Below are 6,426 nucleotides of genomic sequence, written 5' to 3' on the forward strand. Positions count from 1 at the left end.
CTAAAATTGGTTCGTAGTGTTGAGCAAGAGTCGAGACAAAAATCTACTATCTCTAAAAACAGATCCAAACTTATGTTGGTGTTTAGACTGATTTCGTTTCATCTCATAATGATCGTGTTGGACACAAACGACTTAGGTTTCAACGTGAACAGTGCTTTCACGTTGGCGGGAGGGTAACACTGTTTATAAATTCAGAGAAGGTGAACGAATCGCCAATATTGTACGAGCTTACCAGTGATTGTTGGATGATTTTGCCCGCGTATTTCGAGAGCTGGTATGACGGCTCGGTCATGTTTGATACAACCGGCCTTAGCGGTAATCCTGCTTTGTGTGCGATTTGGGTTGGCCATGTATTCCCAGACATGCCGCGCTGTACGTGGTTAGCTGTCTTGTCACCCGCTTGTCGATTCGTTCCAAGTCACGGAGTCTTCTTACTAAGTTGTTGTTTCGCCTTTCGAATCTCGACGTGGGATCTGTTGCGATTGGGTTGTACGTGTTTCTATCCCCCAGCAGTTCTAGCATCTTCCGTTTGTAGTCGTCCGCCTCCATCAAAACCGTTTTGTTGCCTTTGTCCGATTTGAGCACGTAGACGTTAGGATTTTCCTTTAGAAACCTTCGGGTGACGGCTTCCGTTTTGTAGTAAAATTTATCAGACGTCTAATAAAGAATTTTATTAAATCAATTGAAAGCAGTCGAATGAAAGCGTCAATGTATGTACAAATTACACTCATTGAGTTTGTTATTAGATCAAACTTCTGGTTCTGAATCAGGAAGACAGTCAGCGTTTATAAACCTTTCAATTAATCATATAAGAGCAAACAGTGGATCTATCGGCTTCAACGAACTTTTTTCAGCACATAATTCGACACCCTATTTTATTCAGCATTATACACTGTCATACAGCATTTATTCATATGTATGTTTATTTGTGACATTGAATTGTTTGTTGGGTCTTTTCATAAAATATTATATTTTATTTTGAAATATATTTTTTTTTAAATATCAAAATAATATCATAGTATGAATTCAACTGAAATGAAAAAAATATTAAATCAAAATATGTAATCAATACAATTTCATAAACATAATTTACTTTATTTTGATATCCGAATTTACTCGGGAAGCGGGGCATAAGTACGCACTGGTTTGAAAGGCAGGTAAACGAAGTGATGGACCAAAGATTATGAGTAGGATTGAAGCCTCTACTGAATATAGGCTTACTAGAAAAATATTGTGTATTTAGAATAATCTACCTGAAGGTTATCGCTCAAAATATGTAATCTTTTCGATTTTTGCATTTTGATACAAAATTATATTTTTTTTTGGAAGTGGTATTATGATATCATGGATGAAGATTATACCCTAAGTATTCATGAACAGGCTTGCCTAAACTCCTCAAACTCAGATTATGCCGTATAGATGCTCATTTATCGTGAGCTATTTCATCCCTCACATATAAAGAGCAATGATGTCAAATCCAAAGAGCGCAAAAGAGCTCGAGCTCAGATTGATGCTCAAGCTGGACTTCCACAAACACGCATCACGATGAGTGATGCGGGGTCGTTCTTGGGTGAGGAATGATTTACATCGGCTCTGCTCGCCAAACAACATTTTGAACTTCGGGATGGACTCGGTGAAACGGTGAGCTTCGTTGGCTTCGTTATACTTTCAACAACCCAACAATACATTCAATGGACTATAGGACCATTCCCAGATAACGTAACATTTTAAAAGATTGATGTTTTTAAACTTGGGAACCACTTTTTGGGTTACTCAAACTCAGTCACAATAATCTTTGATCGTTTTTTTCCGCTAAGTGCTTTATGAGTGGATATACGAAATTATATTTCTGACGAAACTAGTAAAAGTACTAATTACTACGTTTATGGATTATCCCTTGGTGGTGTTTTCGTATTCTCCTGTTGCCTTTTAACATGTTCATTCATTCAATTTGCTACTCTCGCTGCACACACGGTAGCTCGGAAATCTTTCTGGACCAACAATTGAAATAGGCTGAACAACCCAACGTAAGCAATGGTTTTAAACAAATAATTCTCGAGAATCAAAACACTACCACGTAAACTAAAATTGATATTCGATAAAGGAAGTTTGCTCTATCAGATGATGGTATTAGATTGTTTGGATGTGCTTTGATTTTCGAGGAATTTGTGTTAAAAACAATTGTTTACGTTTGGTTGTTCCGCCTATTTCAATTGTTGGTGTAGCGTTGTCGCATATCGTTGTTGATGTCGCAGAAACGCAAATCAAATTTTGGTACGGCTCTGTTCTTCAACAAGTTAGGAGATTCAGTAGATGGTGAATGAAAGTGTAAATCTTGTGAGAAAAAAAATTAAAACAAAACACAACTTCAATTTGAAAAGAAATTTAAATCAAACTCTACCTCAAAATTCAGCATAGCATTAAATTTGCAATTTGCAACTCATACATGATAGAAACACGTAGAATTTTTGTATCTACGACTCTATGTATGTATTCCCAGTATAGCCTAATATCTCTTGAATTTCAATTACGATTTTAGTTTTCAACCCAAGAGATGATCCGCTATACGAGACAGTTGAAATGCCGAAATCGTGGTTAAGTTTACAAACACGAGCTATTATGATTTGCCTAAAATAGGGGCGTTTACCGAGAATATACACAGTTATCCTACGAATACAATTGCCACTTTGAAGTTAGGCCGACAACATAGTAGAAGCGATTCGAAGCGATTCGATGCGATAGCAATTGGCAAAGCGAAATGCAGCGGCAAGCGAAGCAACCTATGACATAGTGAAAGCGTTTTTGAAAACATTACAGTCGCGCGCGCAGTGCAAAATATTTGTTCAAATTTGTTATTCAGCATGGATTCATCCGATGAGGAATATTTCGCTTCCTCAAGCACGATTAATTTCATAATCAACAACGAAAGAGAGTTTGCAGTTCACCCGATCAATCGAAATAGAAGGCGAGATGGGGAGTTCTTCAGGTTGTACGAAGATCTTCGTAAATATCCAGAGAAGTTTCGGTCTTACACAAGAATGGATATGGACACATTCGATGTGATTTTGAATCTAGTGACAAACAAGATAATAAAAGACTGGACCAACTTTAATCAAGAACCGATTCTACCTTGTGAACGATTGATTGTTACTCTCAGGTATGATTTAAATTGTTTGATTGTTGGAACAACATCATATTCAAATGCACCTTGTATATTTATTTTGCAGGTTCCTTGCAACAGGATCATCTTTTGCTAGCCTCGCATTTTCATTCCGTATGGGTCAATCAACGGTTGCTAGCGTAGTCCGAGAAACGTGCCAAGCACTATGGGAAGTTCTTCAGCCGATTTATATGCCAGTGCCAACTGAGCAAATGTTTCGATCGGTGGCAAATGAGTATTGGACTAAATGGAATTTCCCAAACTGCATCGGCGCTATTGATGGCAAACATATTCGAGTCAGATGTCCAGATAATTCCGGATCAATGTACTACAACTATAAAGCATATTATTCAAGCGTTATACAAGCCGTTGAAGACGCCAATAGCAGGTTCTTGATGGTGGAAGTCGGTGGATACGGTAAGCAGAGCGATGCTGGAACGTTTAGTGCCTCCGACATGTACGAACTGTTAACCGAAGGAAGACTTAACATCCCACCAGATGCTCCATTGCCAGATCAGGAACTTACATTGAAAATGCCGTACGTATTTGTCGGAGACGAAGCCTATCCACTAATACGAAATTTGATCCGCCCATACCCACGAAACCAATTGACTGAATCCCTCGAATATTTCAACTCACGACTATCGAGAGCAAGAAAGTGTGTTGAGTGTGCGTTCGGCATTATGACCGCAAAGTGGAGGCTCCTGTGGAAACCAATTGAAACAGGACAGGAGTTCACCGATGATATTGTGAAAGCGATTTGCATCCTTCACAATGTCGTCATTGACCATGAAGGACTCGATGTGCAACTGGAGGAGGCCGCTGAGTTGAATGAAGGAGGTAATAAGAAGACGGCGAACAACACATGTTTCAAAATATAACTGACAAAATATAACTAACAAAATATAAAACTGGACGCTTTGTACGTAATTACTTCAAAGACTTTATGATCAGAAATAAGCTTTGAAATCGCTTCGAACTTATGTATTTATCATATTGAAGTTGAAAATAAATGCACTGTTCAAAAATCAAAACTATTTTTGGGAGATTACACTGGAGATAGGTGATGTAATCACTGAGTAATATTGCCTTTCAGTGGAAATTATGGTGGAGCGCTGATCTTCATTTGTCATCGGGACGTCCTGGTACTCTATTGTGATAATATCATCATGTTGTTGCATTGGTGGAGTACATTGATATGAACAAGATGTCTGTGATGCGTTCATTTCAAACTCAGCAAATGGTGCATGGCTCTGCAACGGCGTAGAACTTTGAATGTTGTACACATTCGGATCATCCTGGGTTCTGTTGTCCTTGTAGACAAGCTTGTGTACGAGACTTTGCATCTCCATTCGAAATTCCAGTTTTTCTCTTGGCTTCAGCTTTTTCACATGTGGCAGGAGGCTTTTGAAGAATGCTTCATCCTCATCGTCGTCACAAGCACTAGACTTATTAGCCTTTTTTTTCCAGTAGTCTCAATTTCCGGGCTTCAATGTCAATCAGCTGCTGTTGAACACCTCGCTTACCAACTCTGTTTCGTGGTTGTGGGTTCGGATGAGGAATTATTTCAGCTGCAGGAGCGACTTCATATGCATCTGCATTATCGGTTGGCTCTTCAGGTATGGTTTCTGATACGCTTTCGTGGAGGTCCTCATCATCCACATCGTTTTCATTGCCACCACCACCAGCCGAAAGGTTGCTGCCGGACTTGCGTGGTTTTACTTGATCCTTCAAGAAAAGCATCGACTCGAAAAAGGGCCAGGATGTATATGTTCCATAGTTCGATGGTCCTGCGTCACCAGATCTTCCTTCCGGAATCTTCTTCATCTCTTTCGCAAACGAGGACCGGAGATTTTTCCATCTTTTCTTCACTGCATCCGCTGTAAAGTAAATAAAAACATTATATTAATTATGAAATAAATCACTATTTACACTTACTTGTTGCCTCTCCTCCCAGCTCACAGGAAACTTGTCGCCAAAGCTTATCGACCATCAACCGGTTCCGGTACTGTTTCAATGTTTTGTCCCACAGCGCTTTTCTCGTAAAAACGAGAGCAATCAGATTTTCCGAATCGATTTCGGTGTCCATTTTTCCTCACTAGAATCAGTCCACTTGCGTTCGAAGGCGTCAAAACACAACACGAACAGCTCTGTCGCTTTGCTGAACGCTTTACACCTCTTCGCATCGCTTTCATTATGGCTGGTTTGGGCGATTCCCATAGAACGCTCATAGAGGGTGCTTTCACGCAAGCGCTCCGCTTATTGCCAACGAATCGAATCGCTTCGAATCGCTTCTACTATGTTGTCGGCCTTAAGGAATATATGCATACGTTGCATTTTTTTAAATTTCGTGGTTGTGCACTTCTTTCTCGAATACAACACAAAATCACTCATTCATGCGCACTGGGAAAAGCCATCAAAAGCCATGCTCTCTACGAATACATCACGAAGCTCCAAGTTTACTGCTTTGCGCGAGCGCATCACGAAGTTAAAATTTCTGCTCGGTAGGCAGAGTCGATGTACACCTGAGAACGAGCTCCGCATCCCTCTCAGCGATGCGGGTAGGCAAGAGCCCAGCTTGAGCATCAAGTATAGCTCAGTGAGAGCAAAATATATCATCATCAAAATATGCTGGAGCTCAGCTTATTGATGACTCTTGATGGAGCTTTTGGCAAGCCTGTTCATGAATTATGATTGATCGATATGATTGGTATTTTATGGTATGCATCAGCAGACGATATAAGAAAGACGTATTATATGGGAAACCCTTTTCATTATTGACTTTGAATGAGGCAAGATTACGAATGGCTTAGAGTGGTTTAGGTTTTGAAAATAGATGACAGAACCTGTTTTTAATTTTTAGTTAGCAGGATTTAGTGCAATAATATTGCCGAATATATTAATTACATCAGATTTGTATGATTATTTGTTAATTTTCGCCACCAAAAAAATCAATAACTTTCAACACTCTAACAACGAAAATAGATGATGCGCATTGATATTAGGAAATAAGGTACACATTTAATTTGTTACGCATTCACTCGAATAGAAGTTTGTGAAACATTTAACCCTGCCAGTGGGGCAAAATCACGCTGTGGGAACTCTTTTACTTAAGCAACAATTTATGACAAATGCCATGATTTTTCAAATAGCTATCTATAAGGGATTGTGGTAAATTGTCATGGAATCGACTCGCGGTTAGCAACGTAAATTTGATGTGTTTTTGATATTATTTGATTGTATTGGTGATCATATTTTTGCTTTTC

At 39.2% G+C, this 6,426-nt stretch overlaps 1 pseudogene; it reads right to left on the reverse strand.

Moving 5' to 3' along the window:
- Positions 1-4,194: 4,194 nt before the first annotated feature.
- On the reverse strand, positions 4,195-5,340 carry LOC135711782 (uncharacterized; annotated as a pseudogene).
- Between the last annotated feature and the right edge of the window lie 1,086 nt (positions 5,341-6,426).

The sequence above is a fragment of the Ochlerotatus camptorhynchus genome, unplaced genomic scaffold (assembly GCF_037179485.1).
Source record: "Ochlerotatus camptorhynchus isolate MF236.1 unplaced genomic scaffold, CSIRO-AGI_Acam_v1.1 ptg000442l, whole genome shotgun sequence".
In the NCBI taxonomy this organism is placed as follows: domain Eukaryota; kingdom Metazoa; phylum Arthropoda; class Insecta; order Diptera; family Culicidae; genus Ochlerotatus; species Ochlerotatus camptorhynchus.